A 15,880-nucleotide genomic window follows, 5' to 3' on the forward strand; every position below is an offset into this window, starting at 1 on the left:
GGGAGAGAGGAGGGGGTGCTCCGTCTGGCAGGGGGGAGAAGAATGGATGTTATGGGAGACAACAAAGGATACTGGTTCCAGAGCCACAGAGCCTGCCTCACCTGACCTCAGCCAGGGGGAAAAAGTCACACTCACAGGTGAGCTCCTTTCCCAACCCCCACCCCCTCCCCTTCCCAGAGACCCCAGCAGCCAATCCCATTCCTCAGACTGTGCTGCATTCGGCTCTCTCTAGGACCCAGCGGCCCTGCTTCTACACTGTCTGGGCTGCCAGCAGAGTGGTGCCCCTAGGCAGTGTGGGGCCCTACGCAGTTGCCTATTCTGCCTATGCCTAAGGACGGCCCTGGGCAGAGCGCCCCCCGTAGCTTGCCGCTCCAGGCATGCACTTGGCGTTCTGGTGCCTGGAGCTGCCCCTGCACACAAATCTCCTTTCCGAGTAGCAGCCATGTTAGTCTGTATCCGCAAAAAGAACAGGAGCACTTGTGGCACCTTAGACACTAACAAATTTATCTAAGCATAAGCTTTCTCCTTGGAGACAATGCAAGAGAGAATGACCCACCTACGACAGATGTTAGACACATCGCTTAATGCACTACTGGAAGGCATTCCGATACTTTGGCGATGGGAGTGGTACAAGAACCTATGTAGAATATGCATTCCTGTTTTCTATCTTAATTTTTCCCATATAGTGTATTGATGCAGCATCTACTGAAGTTTTGCTCTTTATACAATGCTATTGGAGTAGCTCATAGAACAAAAGGTCAAATCCTGAAGCCTCTACTCAAGGCAAAATTCCTATCAATTTCAGAAATTCAGTATTAAGGCCTTCAGGACTTGGCTTGTTGAAATTAGAGATGAAAAAAAGCTTGTAGGTTGTTTTCATCATCCTTTACTTAGATTATAAGGTCTTTGGGGCAGGGGCCATCTCTTTTGCTATGTGATTGTACAGCACCTACCACAATGGACTCCCATTGGACGACTGGGGTTCCCACATGGTATCACAACATGAATAATAATAAAATGAAAATAACAGAGGATTGCTCCCCGCAATATACTGCTTTGTCAGTCTAGTTTTAAAGATGTCTCTGACATGCTGTATTCATTCTTCATGACTGACTAGTTTCTCTGTTGCATTTTTTTTAAACTAACCATCTACCTACCAAGTTGTTTGAATCTAAGTTTTTGAAACCACAGAAAGATTTGATAAGGAATCCTATTCAATATCAAGGAATTCTTGGCTCAGCAGGCTCTTGACAGGTACTGCTATATTGATTTGGTAATGTCTGTTTTACTAGCAACACATAAATCGTAAGACAGCTTATGCAGTGGATGTACCTATTGGGCATAATCAGAAAAGAGAGACTCTGTTCTCTCAGACTCTTCTGCTTGCTACATGAACCAACTAAGAGGGTGAGTACTTTTTTTTTTTTGTAAACAAGGGGTGATGGAGTATGTGTATGAGAAAATGAATCACCTTATTCCAAATTCAAGGGAAGCTGTGTTGCTCCTGATTCACAGCCTAGAGAATGCAAATGATTCATGTTCTGCCACACACCAGAGACAAATGAAGTCTGGCTCCAGCAAAACAGATGAGCTGAATAGTTCTTGAAACTGCAGTATCACTGAGTAGGGTCATATATAAAGGAACAAACCTGGAATATGGCAGGTTCCTTTAAGTTGCACTTGCAATACAGTGAGTGATGGCACTGCAAACGGACTCGCCAATTATTGACAGAATGTAGGCACAAAATCCATTACATTGCAGTAGTGCCATGCCAGGAATGGTGCAAACGTATAATCAATGGTAGTCCTTGCCCCAAAGAGCTTACAATCTAAAAGAGAAAGCTTCATGGGATAGTGAGAAGAATGTGTGCACCTGCTGAGTTTGACTGCCTTTTGCAAGTAAGGGTCTGGGTTGAACTGATAAGAAAGGATAGGCCATAAAGCAAACACACAACACTAAGGTAGAACTCATTTCGAGCACTGAGGGCCAAATTCAAAGGGCAATATCACTAGTCTAAAGAATAAGTCTAGTTGGTACAACTTACACCTTCTTCCAACACCCTAAAGGTGGCAATTTCACAGCTGCCTGAGGAACGTGGGTACCCAGTTTCCTTTAGAAAAAATTGGCCATACAACTCTTCTGGAGGTATTGAAAAGTCTACTTTTTTTCTTTCTCGCTCTCTTCTTTTCTCTAATTATTCATTTATTCAGGAGGTTTTATCAGGTTTACAAATCCTTGCCATGTAAATAGAAACAAAACACAACTATAGTCATTACAACACAGTTTGTTTCGAGAAACATTATACAGTAATATAAACATCAAATCTCTGTATTTAACAGGATGTTACCATGGAACAGAGTAAACATCTGTACACATTCCACAGCACAGAAAATTCTACCCTTAATGGTTAAGGCTTTGCTTACCCACAAGTTTGCAGCAACTTAATTAGGCCTTGTCTACATGAGAAAGTTGCACAGATTCTGAAACGGATTTAATTTAATGGTTGCAATCCTGGCATAGACACTCATTTTGACTTATTTGAGTTTAGTTTAAACTAATTCGTAATTGACTTAGGCTATGTCTACACTACAGAGGAGCCTGATCTACACTGGTGGACAGGGGAGATTGATCTAAAATACGCAACTTCAGCTACGAGAATAGCGTAGCTGAAGTCGACCTCTCTTAGGCCACGTCTACACTACAGCATAAAATTGAAATTATTAAAACCGGTTTTATAAAACTGGTTTTATAAAATCGATTTTACGCGTCCACACTAGGGCACATTAATTTGGTGGTGTGCGTCCATGGTCCTAGGCTACCATCGATTTCCAGAGCGGTGCACTCTGGGTAGCTCAGTAAAAGAATGAGACCAATAACTTCGATTTCCGTCCACACTAACCCTAAATCAATATAGTAATATCGATTTTAGGGTTACTCCTCTCGTTGGGGAGGAGTACAGAAATCGATTTTAAGAGCCCTTAAAATCGATTTAAAGTGCCTTGTAGTGTGGACGGGTACAGCATTAAATCGATTTAACGCTGTTTAAATCGATTTAATGCTGTAGTGTGGACCAGGCCTTAGATTGACTTAGATTGACTTACTTCGTGTCCTTGCGGCGTGGGATCGACGGCCGTCGCTCCTCCGTCGACTCCGCTTCTGCCTCTCACCCTCATGGAGTTCCGGAGTTGACAGGGAGCGTGTTCAGGAATCGATGTATCGTATCTAAATGAGACACAATACATCGATCCCCGATAGATCAATCACTACCCGCCGGATCGGCAGGTAATATAGACATACCTGCAGTGTATGCTGACATAAAGAGTTCTGCCAGCATAGGAACACCACCCCGCTGACCAACATAAGCTGTGCTGACAGAAACCATTTTCTGTGGGCACAGTTGCATCTGTCATGCTGAGGGTTTAGTTGGCAGAGCTCTGTCTTTGTGTGTGTGTGGAGGGGGACGGGGGGGTTCACACCTCTGACTGTCAAAGTTATGCTGGTATATGTTTAAAATGTCAACCTGGCATTGAACTGTGAAAAAAGCTGTGTGGACATTTATTTTGGTTTATCTAAATCTGTTTAACATCACACCTTAAATTAAATTGGTATAACTCTTTCAAGTAGACAGAGCTTAAAACAGATTTAGTTAAACCATGTTAGTATAACCAGTGCAAGTCCCTGTGTAGGCATTCTGATATTGGTTTAAGAGTGGCTTCTTTTGGTTTATCTTAAAACAAGTTTCTAATTATCATCGCCACTATCGTTCTTCCCATGTCATCAAATGCATCAGGCAGAAGTCAAATGGTACCTATCAGCCCCCTCCCGGGCTCTTCGTTTCAAGTCCTTTATATTCAGATGTAAATATGCTGCTTCAGCCATTATTGTGTTATGGAATATGCACTATTGTGCTAGAGAGGTTGGCCTCTCTAATATCTTGCTCTGGGGTCACTACATAAATGCTTGTTCAGGCAGCCTATTATTCTTAAAAGATGTCCCAGTGATGCCCATCACTTCCGCTGTACTTTTTTGTAAGTAGTTGTGCCCGTTCTCAGACCTCTTCATTATTTATTCTATCAGGCCATTTTACTTTGAATATTCTACACAGACACCTGCATTGAAAGCTGTTCAATTTGGGATGGGTGGACATATTAATTTTCCAGAGGAGGATGCTCAGGTTGTTGTTTCTAAAGATCTTAAGATCTTACTGGTTTTCCTTATCCTATTGGACATCCATACTATATTGGTGTTGCCATCCTATTTAATTAGCTGTTCTCTCTTTATTTCCTGCCTTCATTTGGTTGTTTTTATTTCTTTTCTGTATTTCAAATTGTCTATTTTTCTTCCATTCTCTCCTCTTCTCTCTTACTCTGTGACCTGTAGAAACAATCTCCCCACACAGACAAGGCAGCTAAATCAACATTAACAACTGGCTTAAACTCACTCAGCACATTAGCTGTTTTTTAGAACTTGGGTGCATTATATTGTGTTGGCTTCTGGCAAACTATCTGAATGTTTGCGGACTTGATTTCAAAAGCCTGCTGGTTGCCTGTTTGTGTTATCCTTAATGTTGTGTAATTTATCAAACAAAAGAGAAGAAATCAGAAGAAGCCCTACCTCCCAACACCAGATATGATTTCTGTCAAGGTCCTGAAAAAATTCAGCAAGAAAGTCCAGTCAGACAGGGCAAACAAACTCACTGAAAAATCAGTTGGTTCAGTGACACAGAAAGGAAATGGCAGCATATGGCAAAACCAGTGAACAAGGAAGACAATAGCATCTACCCCAGACAAGCTCAGACCATCAGAGAGTGTTTTAGAGGAGTAGCTAAAACTGGGGTATTTGCACAGGACTTCAAGCAAAAAAATACTACGTTCCACCTGCCCATCTAACTAACTAGCGAGCTGGTGCCTTTTTTGTTTGCTATATTAGTTCATCTGTATTGATAGAAGTGGAGGTTGTCTGATATCCGAGGACAATTTCATGCATGGTGTAACTCCATTTAATGGAGTTGTCTCAAAGACAATTTTGGCTCTCTAGTCTTGACAAGTCTGCATTTCATAGTGAATGAACACTAGATGGCGCACATGCCAGAGAATTAGAATTCAGGCATTCTTCAATGCTCTTCAAGCCTCAGCTTGGAAAGTGATCATTACAGCCTTAGGAAAAGAAAAAGGAGAAAAGTAAAGAAATGGTGATTTTACCATTTGCTGCATACATCCAGTATACATAATGCTCTCCCTACTTCACTAAAAAAACCCTCAGCTCTGTTTTACAGTCATTCACTTAGGCCTGGTCCACACTACAGCGTTAAATCGATTTAAACAGCGTTAAATCGATTTAACGCTGTACCCGTCCACACTACAAGGCACTTTAAATCGATTTTAAGGGCTCTTAAAATCGATTTCTGCACTCCTCCCCAACGAGAGGAGTAACCCTAAAAATCGATATTACTATATCGATTTAGGGTTAGTGTGGACGGAAATCGAAGTTATTGGTCTCATTCTTTTACTGAGCTACCCAGAGTGCACCGCTCCGGAAATCGATGGTAGCCTAGGACCATGGACGCACACCACCGAATTAATGTGCCCTAGTGTGGACGCGTAAAATCGATTTTATAAAACCAGTTTTATAAAACCGGTTTTAATAATTTCGATTTTATGCTGTAGTGTAGACGTGGCCTTAGTAGAAACTAAGGTGTGAAGTCAAAAATTTGACTGCATTTGAGTGGAAAACAGGCTGTTCTGTTTGGAAAAACATCTCCTCAGGCAGACTCTCTCCCCAGACTTCCTTAAAAGATTTTAATTGTCACCCCACCCAGCTCATCTCCCAAATTACACAAGTTGTTACCATGCTATCAGTATGCTCTGGAACAAAGTATAAACAATTACAGTAATGGGCAGCTTGAGGTGAGCTCATTTGCCTAGTGATTTTTTCTCTTCCTGTTATTTTTGCTGCAGTGGGAAAACAACTTAATAGATTTATCAGAGCTTCTCCACTCTCCAACACGTAGAATAAACATAGTTCATCACAGGCTAGAGGGACTAACATGGGGGTGGGAGGGAACGTAATTGGCAGTATCTGACTCCAAAAATAGCTGCTTGCTGTCATGAATGAGCTACTTAAACTGGTCAGTCTTGCCCATAAGTGATGTTAGCCACAGCTGGGTTAGTAATACTTTGCTAATGAAGGCCCGGAATCAAGAAGATATTTAAGCACATGTGTGACTTTAAACACATGAGGGAGACAAGGTGGGGGAGGTGATATCTTTTAATGGACCAACTTCTGTTGGTGAAAGAGACAAGCTTTCAAGCTTCACAGAGCTGAACTCAAATGCGGTTTCTTGTGTCCTCAGGCCGGGGCAGAACAAAGCCAATTTTAAAAAGACTCTGAAAGCTTTAAAAAGATAGTATCTCAACTCCACTATACAGAACAACATCCCTCTGCTTCCTCCCCCCATAACCAGTCATAAAAAATAGAATAAAATAGCAAAGGTGGGTACAGAACCTTCATTCTACAACTTGCATAATCACAACCAGGAACCTGATCACTGTCTCCCTTCCTCCTCCTAGTCCAATCAAATTAAGGGCTTGTCCTCATTTACAGTGCTAGAGCGGTGGAGTTGCACTGATGCAGCTGTGCTATTGTAGCGCGTTAGTGAAGATGCTACTACACCAACAGGAGAACGTCTTTCACCAGTTAATTAATCCACATCCCCAAGGGAGAAACTCTCCCATCAACATAGCACTGTCTGCACGGGGGTGAGGGGGGTGTGTGTATCAGAGGTTAGCTCAGTATAACTATGTCTCTCAGGCCATGTCTACATCTAAAATTTTGCAGCGCTGGTTGTTACAGCTGTATTAGTACAGCTGTATAGGGCCAGCGCTGCAGAGTGGCCACACTTACAGCAACCAGCGCTGCAAGTGGTGTTAGATGTGGCCACACTGCAGCGCTGTTGGGCGGCTTCAAGGGGGGTTCCGGGACGAGAGAGCAAACCGGGAAAGGAAACCAGCTTCGCCGCGGTTTGCTCTCTCGGTCCCGGAGCCACCCAGCAAACCGCAGGGAAGGAGACCTGCTTGCTCGGGGTTCCGGGACCGAGAGAGCAAACCGGGAACGCTGCGGTTTGCTCTCTCGGTCCCGGAGCCACCCAGCAAACCGCAGGGAAGGAGACCTGCTTGCTCGAGGTTCCGGGACCGAGAGAGCAAACCGGGAACGCCGCGGTTTGCTCTCTCGGTCCCGGAGCCAGCCAGCAAACCGCAGGGAAGGAGACCTGCTTGCTCGGGGTTCCGGGACCGAGAGAGCAAACCGGGAACGCCGCGGTTTGCTCTCTCGGTCCCGGAGCCAGCCAGCAAACCGCAGGGAAGGAGACCTGCTTGCTCGGGGTTCCGGGACCGAGAGAGCAAACCGGGAACGCCGCGGTTTGCTCTCTCGGTCCCGGAGCCAGCCAGCAAACCGCAGGGAAGGAGACCTGCTTGCTCGGGGTTCCGGGACCGAGAGAGCAAACCGGGAAAGGAAACCAGCTTCGCCGCGGTTTGCTCTCTCGGTCCCGGAACCCCGAGCAAGCAGGTCTCCTTCCCTGCGGTTTGCTGGCTGGCTCCGGGACCGAGAGAGCAAACCGCGGCGTTCCCGGTTTGCTCTCTCGGTCCCGGAACCCCGAGCAAGCAGGTCTCCTTCCCTGCGGTTTGCTGGGTGGCTCCGGGAATGCGAGAGCAAACCGCGGCGAAGCTGGTCTCCTTTCCCGGTTTGCTCTCTCGGTCCCGGAACCCCGAGCAAGCAGGTCTCCTTCCCTGCGGTTTGCTGGGTGGCTCCGGGACCGAGAGAGCAAACCGGGAAAGGAAACCAGCTTGATTACCAGAGGCTTCCTCCTTCCACGGAGGTCAAGAAAGGCGCTGGTAACTGTCTACATTGGATTACCAGCGCTGGATCACCAGCGCTGGATCCTCTACACCCGAGACAAAACGGGAGTACGGCCAGCGCTGCAAACAGGGAGTTGCAGCGCTGGTGGTGCCCTGCAGATGTGTACACCTTCAAAGTTGCAGCGCTGTAACTCCCTCACCAGCGCTGCAACTTTCTGATGTAGACAAGCCCTCAGAGGTGTGGATTTTTCGTAATTATACCGATTATAGGTGTGTAGTGTAGACCTGGCCTCAGTTGTAGCACTAAGATCTGAATAACAGAGACATGGAAGTATCTGCTTGGATTCCTTGCCTGTTTGTCTGCCCCAAGCTCTGTCCCCTGGGTGGTTAAGGTGTCTTGGTCTCCTGGAAATCATTTCCCATTTGAACACCTTTGTGTTTAAATAACAGACACTTTCAACCACTCTGAATAAGGCTCTGTGCAAAAATTCAGGAGAATTATTCCAGGGTCCTTTGGATGCTAAAACACTTTTCTTTCATAACATACATGTACCCATAAGAAATCTCTTCAACCTAAAGCACTGGGCAATACTTATTCACCACAGACTACTATTTGTACACCCTTTTCTGTTCCTTTCAATTATGGGGAAATTGACATCTTGTACCCAGTGCAAATGTATGAATAGCGTTATTATTTATTATTAGTCCTAGAGGTGTGTTTTTCTTCAGATCATATCTGCACAAGTAGGAATAATAATAGTCTTTTTGGCTGATCATGAAATGGCTTGGTTTGATTACTGAAGACTCTGGAACTTTTGAAGCAAGATCCTGTTTACTGCTTTTTAAAAAAATAAATGATATTAAAATGACAGTCGTGGCGGAAAAGCCCTCGCTTTAACCAGGCTGAGTTCCGTAAGGGCAGACTGTCATTCTGTTGTCCTTCTCCACCATCGAAAGGCTGTTTCTTGTTACAGCTTGGTGCCAAGCTATTTTGAGAGTCCCCTTTTATAGAATTAATTTCTTTTCATCTGAATTTGACAAAGGCTATTGCATTTGTTGACATTTTATTTCACTGGTTCACTCTGTTCCACCAGAGCCCTCTCAATCCCAACTAGCATGCATAATTTATGGAGTGACAGTGTCTGATATTAAGACACTACAGTGACAAGCTTGGTAGAAAACCTTAAAATAGATAAAGTGGATTAAGAGCAGCCATGAAAATATGCTGATTTCTCCACACGAACTTTAAGCATGGACACATGCAATCTTTTCAGTGAAGTCCAGGGGCAGTAGATAAAATCAGCGTTTGGTTTCATTAGTATTTATTGGTAACATACCAGCATTTCTCCAGGCTAATCATCAGACACAGAGAGCCATCCACATGATCCACCTTGATAAAGATTCTGGCAACACTTGAGTGGAAGATGAAAACTAAAGTGAATGTAAAGAGATTCCATGAGTCAGCCATGCCATGACTTGTAGTTTTGGCATCAGGTAAGTGATATTGCCAATGAATTTCAGGATATTTGATGTTTGACTTAAAGCTTCAGCTCTTAGTGGGATAAAAGTCTCAGCTTTCATTTTTCAAAAGAGGATGTTTCCTGCCCTCGTGATTGTGCAGAAGCTTGAAAGTGTGACCCAGGTGCACCCTGAAAAATCAAAGCCCAAAGGTCAAATAAAAACAACTCCGCACTGATCATTCTTTTAAAACTCTGGTGATTTGGGGGGAGGGGAGGGGGAGATGGGAGACTGATTCATGATTTTTATCATTTGGAGTTGGCAATACTGGATAAATCAGTCCAGAGAGTGAGGGATGTGGTGGTATACAAGCAATTTGGGGACTGTTGTGCAGTGGCTGTTGATGAGTCTGTTCTTCCCTATGTTTCAAATGTGTTTACTGGCATTGTCCTATCAGCTATTTAAATAGTCTCAGTTTCAGAGAGGATTCGAAGATTTAAAGCCAGAAGGGATCCTCTATTCTGACCCACAGGCCATAGAATTTCCTCCAGATATCCCTATATTGAGCCCAATAACGTGTTTGGCTAAGACCACTTCTTGCAAGCATCTAGTCTGGATATGAAGACTTCAGGAGCTGGAGAATCAATGCTTAATTTGCGTCAGGGCTTGCCAGGGCTGAGCCCCGGCACCTCTAAATTTGGCAGTTCATAGGCCTGACACCTCTGGGCTTGACACATTACTCATTAAAGTAAAACACTTGCTTGAGCCCCAGCACCTAATGGCTTGAGCCCTGGTTGCTCTTTCATTACAAATTAAGCACTGTGGAGAATCTTCCGCTTCCTCTGTTTTTTGTTGCAGTGGATAATCAGCTGTTAAAAATGTGTGCCTTATTTCTAATTGGAATTTGTCTGGCTTTAACTTTCAACTACTAGAAGTTCAAGCAGGAGAAGGCATACCTATTAAGATAAAGTATGCCTCTGGCCCTTGCTGAATTAGAAGATATCAGAATGTTTTGATGGTATGCAGAAAGCAACATCAGGAGCATTCATCAAGTGGTTCTGTATTTCATACTAGTGACAACATAAATTTTATCATTAAGTCAGCCAAGTTGTCTAAGGTCAATGTGAGTTCTTCAGCATCATTTGTCTCAAAGGTTCTTTTCATGGCATTTCTACAGCCTTTCAAAATTGGGCGTTCCCCTGTGATGTTTAATTGGCTCTCGGAAACACAGTTTAAAACAAGTTTTGGACATAGGCGCACGGAACAAAACCAGCTTCGGTGGGGAATTCATTCTGGCTGCAAAAAGAAGGTGGTGAGAGAAGCCTTCCTCATGAGGCATCAGATGGAAGGAGGTCTGAACCAAAAAGCCAGGCCCACACCCTTTGAGGATATTTGAAATCCACACCCAGATCTGAACGTGAATTGTGTAAGTGTCTTCTAACTTTATAGTGGATCGATCCAAAAACCTGGATCCAGATACTCCTAAGTTTGGTGGCTTGGACTCATGTCTGATCGTAGTTATCTAAACACCCTAGACAAAATTATTCAAGTGAGAATGAAAATCCTTTCCCCAGATTTACACCAAACCATCTTTTCGCTTTGTAGGAAGCTTGGCAGCTTTTGGTAAGGCCTGGAAAAAAGAACGTGTCAAGATCCCAACCAGGAATGAAAACGATAATACAGCAAAGGTGTGTTACGTAAATCTGTACTGCAGTGAAGCCCTTGATAAGTTAAATGAGAGCTGAAGAGTAGGCTTTGAAGATTATGGTTGAGATTCTGTGCTGAGCCTGTAAGAGACACAGTGCAGAATTTGTGGCCCAGAGGAATGGTGGCAGGAGGGTGGGATTGGGGGAGGGGGCTGGCTAAGGTGCCTTTAAGCCACCCTTGTACTCTGCTGATCCTGGAGAGGCCCTTGGCATAATGCAGACAGCTATTTAAGTTGTGGCAGCCTCCTTGGGCAGCCTTATGGGCTGCAGTGCTGCCCAGAATCTCTGCAGTGCAGTGGTCTTGTCCTTGATGTGCCCCTACATCATCCAGCCTGAGCTGTTTGACCCCTCTGCCAGGGCATGAGACTGTATCACAAGGCAGCCTTATTACAGCTGTCATCCAGAGTGCAGTGCCTGCACCTGGGGAATGTCCACCAAGCAGAATGGGGGCGTTTATGGCCCTTTGACATCACTCTGGCTCTTCTGGGGGGCAAGAAAGGGCTGAAGCAGGCAAAGTGAGGTCAGGAGCTCACCCTATGTGCTTTGACTAGTGTAAACCACAGACATTTTTATCGTGGAACAAATATTTGAGTAGTAAGCACAGTCGGGAAAGGAACTGAAATAATTCCCTGATGGATTTTATTTTCGAACCGGGTCAACCTATCCTAAATTCTCAAAAACTAAGAGACAATCTTCACTCGTTGATATATTTGCTTTCCACAACCAACTCGCTGTATAACTTTTTATGGGTGATATACCTGAATATTTGGATGCTAATATCTAAATTATCTCATTACATTTGTTAATCATATTTGGGTTATTGCTGATTATGTACTCTATGTATTGTATTACTTTTAAACCAATGTTTGTACTTTTGAATAATTTAAGCACTATATCCAGATGTACAGAGACTCTTCTCTTAACCTACGGATTATAAAATTTTAACATTAGCTTTAATATAAATTTTAAATGCAGCTTCGCCTTGTCAAACGTGTCAATGACCTGAAGATAACCAGCAGTGAGTTAACTATGGTAAAAACTCTAGTGTAGACAAGCCCATGGCAAGAGTTGCATACAAATCTCTGACCCAGCTCTGCAGACATTTCATATGCAGACATCCGATTGGCATTGAAAGGACTGATCTTGAAATCCTTTCACAGGCAAAGCTCCCATTAATTTCAGTCATCCCCAATAGGAAACATGTAGATTGACTTCAAAATTGGACCAATACTGGAAACAGAGTAGACCTGGGGACTAGATATGTTATTTTCCTTGTGCCTCCTTATCTCTTGATCAGTCTATCAACTATCCACATATATGCTTCTCTTAGACCCATTTTAAGAGCTTCTCCTTGTTTTTCCAGTAACTCATCCAGCCCCCATCAAAGTCAACCTGCAAGAGATTTTGTCTCCTGCTTAGAAGACACTAGCCTACACACACAATCTTCAAAACCCGCTCTTCAGCTCTCATTTACCTTTTCAAGTGCTTCACTGAAGCACAGATTTACAAAATACAGCCATATTATCTTTTCATTCATTGTCATGAACTTGACATATTCATCTTTTAAGGTTTTACCAAAAGCTATCAAGCTTCCTATAAAATGGGAAGATGGTTTTATATAGATCTGGAAAAGGGATTTTTTCATTTGGCCTCTGAACACTTTCATGTGGGATATCCGGATAATTTATGATCAGAGATAGGTCCAAGCCACCAGATTTAAAAGTGTCTGTTTGCCCTATAAACCTTAAAACTTGCATCCAGGAACAAACATCTGGGGAGTGTCCAGACTAGACTTTAAAAACACGTTAGCTACCATGAGTTAACCTGCAATCAGTTTAGAAGTAAAAGCGCTAGTGTAGACATATCCTGTGAGACTGCTGTTTACAACGAGACTTTCATTTACATGCTGATGTGTGTACATCATTAATACATGCCACATTCCTTGAATTTCAAACAAACTTATGGAAGCCGGCCAGCAAAAAGCACAAACTCAGATTTTACCAGACTTTACAAAGACTGTTAGATGATGTACCACTTCTTTTACTAACTATGGACTGTGAAAATACTTGTCCTGGGTAAATTGCACATCAGGGTGCAGTATACATACAACTCTTTAAGGTTTTGCTAATAAATGCATGAAAATATTTGGGGAGACTGTATGACTATATAAACTGTTATATATAAACTGTTATATATAAACTCTTTTTTAAAAAAAAATCACTAAAGCAATAAAATGACTATGATTTTATGCTGGATCTATTCTTTATTTTAAAGTCAAAAACTTATTCTACTTCCTCAGTAAATACTATATTTGAGCAGAATTGCATTTTAGAAATCCAATGATGATAAGATACTGGGAGATTTTAATCATGACCCTTTGAAATCAGTTTCATTGAATTTTTATTTTATAAGGAAATTCCAAAGAAGGGCACTAGATGGTGCTATCATTCTCTTTTTGAGCAATCAGGCTATTGCTCAAGCTTTAAACATACACATTATTACAGCTGCAAGTGCAGTTCTGCCAGCCACAAGTGATCAAAAATCATTTAGCCCCCCTACAATCATGAGATTGTTTTAAAAATCATGACAGATTAAAAATCATGAATTTTTTAAAATCTAAAAAAATTGGCTTTCATTTCTTCCCCATCCCTGTTCTGGATTTTGAACCTTTAGGTTACACTATTAGGTCACATTTTCCAGCTTTCCTCCCTATTCAAGAAACTAGAAACCAACTTGGTTTATTTCTTTAAATGAAAGCTGAGATTCCCATGTAATCAGCTCATCCCTTGAGCGAAGGCTTTAAGACAAATACTAAATATCACAAAACTCATAAAAATCGTGAGAACTGATAACCCTGCAAATGTTTGCTTCAAAATACACTGGACTTTACTAAAAAGCACAAAGCCCATTTTATCAGTAGGGTGTTAATCACTTAAGCAGTCTTTTATGTGAGTCAAATATTTGTGACCTGATTCTTCACTCAGTTACATCCGTTTTACTCTGCTATCCTTATGGTGCTGCAGAGTGAAGAGTTAACACCCCCTTTCAGTTTATGCATTTGTGCAAATGTATCCATGTAACAGAACTGATCTTGTGCCCAGGGACTCTTGGACTTTCCTCAGACCTGGCAAATAGTTCTCAGTAGGGGTCCCAGGTTGATGGTGTGTGGAACACTGGTGGCGGCTAGGTGGCAGGAAAGGCAGATGATATCTAAAAGTGGGCATGGCCCGTCATGGAGTGCTTGGAGCCAAGTGACAGCAGTCATTAAACACCACGCTAGCTCTGACTCAGAGCTCTCTCTCGGATGGTAACCCCTCAGATCATATTCCCTCAGGATATGCAACAGCTTGTGGCATAAAAAATGGACCCCAGCTGAAAAGTTTCAATCCAGATCTGATCTTTCCAAACATATGGTGCTGTTCAGGTCTGGGGCTTTGATTCAGGCCTATTTGGTATGCACAGTATATCCCAGCTTTTTTCTTCCATCTGAGTTTGAAGCTTGTATAGACAACAGCCAATGAAACAAACATTTCCTTCGTTCTCGTTTTGGTTTTGTTATATTCTTGTTAGTTAGTGACTTAAAAATAAGACGCAGGGTCTGATTCTCCACTGCCTTGCATCTGATGTAGGGACTTGCACCAGCAGGAAGGATCTGAATGCCCATGAAAAAGTCAATAAGAGTCCACTGACTTCAATGGACCTTGCAGCTAACAGGACCAAAGTAAGAGTAACCTGGCTATAAAATACTAACACTGGTTTGAGGGGAGAACTCTGATTTGGTAGTGTTTTACACAGGGGTAAATGAATATAGAAGGCACATGCTTTAATAACAAAAAGATAGGCAACAGAATTCATTGTTATGGTGTGGAGTGTTGGCAACAGAAAGATGAACCTTGTAGATGAACAAGAAAACTGACCTGAGAGGTCTAACTTGAATCATGGGGACAGATCAGTTCTGCATTGCCATTTAAAACAGTTCTCCTCTTCTATCCTGTCAGCCACACGAGGAAAAAGTTTTCAGGAAGGATGTTCTTCTGAGGAGTGTTTTCTCGGCCTTGCACCTGTTGCATCTCCAGGTAGAGTTAATTCTTCTCTCAGACTTGGGATGGTGGATATCATCTTTGATATTTGGCTCTGCTTACATAGGTGAAGTTCCCAATAACAGTACAGACAGTCTAAACAGACAGGAAAGTTAAAGTGGAGAGCCACTGTGCCGATCTGAGAGCAGAAATTTAGCCTAACAGAGCAACATCTCAGATAAGGAGCAGTTCGGCTTGTTAAATGGAAGCATATTTAGAGGTGGCTGTTGCTGCAGAAAAGCCCACCTGCCATGGTAATAATCACTTATAGAAAGTAGCTACAAGTAAAATAGAATAAATGATCCGCCCTAAGCATGGAAGTTTGGGAATATAGGAATTGCCAGACTAAATCAAACCTGACGTCAATCTAGTCCAGTGTCATGTCTCTGACAATAGCCAAGACCAGATATTTCAGAGAACGGTGTAAGAACCCCACACTAGGCAAACGTGGGATAATCTGCCCCCCCACTTTAGGTTCGGTTTAAGCCTTGAAGCATGAGGTTTAATATCCCTTCAAAAATTGTTATAATTTATTATGATAATTCTGGATAGTCTTCTTATCCATATAAATGTCCGATCCCTTTTTGAAACTTGCTAAATTCTTGTCCTTAGTGACTTCCTAGGGAAATGAGTTCCACAGGTCTGAGTCACCTTGATTTGCACTTCTGCTTTTCTCCATCTGAAATTTCAAACAATATTTTAGAAATTGAGAGTGGGAGATAAAGAGGCACACCAAGGAGAAAGATGGGAGAAGTGAGATAGGAGAACAGAAGAGTAAAATAA

General features: G+C 42.7%; 1 long non-coding RNA gene across 2 annotated transcripts; it reads left to right on the forward strand.

Moving 5' to 3' along the window:
• Window positions 1-9,218: 9,218 nt before the first annotated feature.
• Window positions 9,219-13,160, forward strand: LOC115656330. Of its 2 annotated transcripts, XR_004001631.1 has the most exons (4): window positions 9,219-9,348; window positions 10,490-10,738; window positions 10,918-11,000; window positions 12,382-13,160. It is a non-coding gene; the product is annotated as an uncharacterized LOC115656330 (long non-coding RNA). The 2 variants fall into 2 exon arrangements; XR_004001632.1 differs by lacking the exon at window positions 12,382-13,160 and having other exon boundaries at window positions 10,918-11,127.
• Window positions 13,161-15,880: the final 2,720 nt, after the last annotated feature.

This window comes from Gopherus evgoodei, chromosome 8, assembly GCF_007399415.2.
Source record: "Gopherus evgoodei ecotype Sinaloan lineage chromosome 8, rGopEvg1_v1.p, whole genome shotgun sequence".
In the NCBI taxonomy this organism is placed as follows: domain Eukaryota; kingdom Metazoa; phylum Chordata; order Testudines; family Testudinidae; genus Gopherus; species Gopherus evgoodei.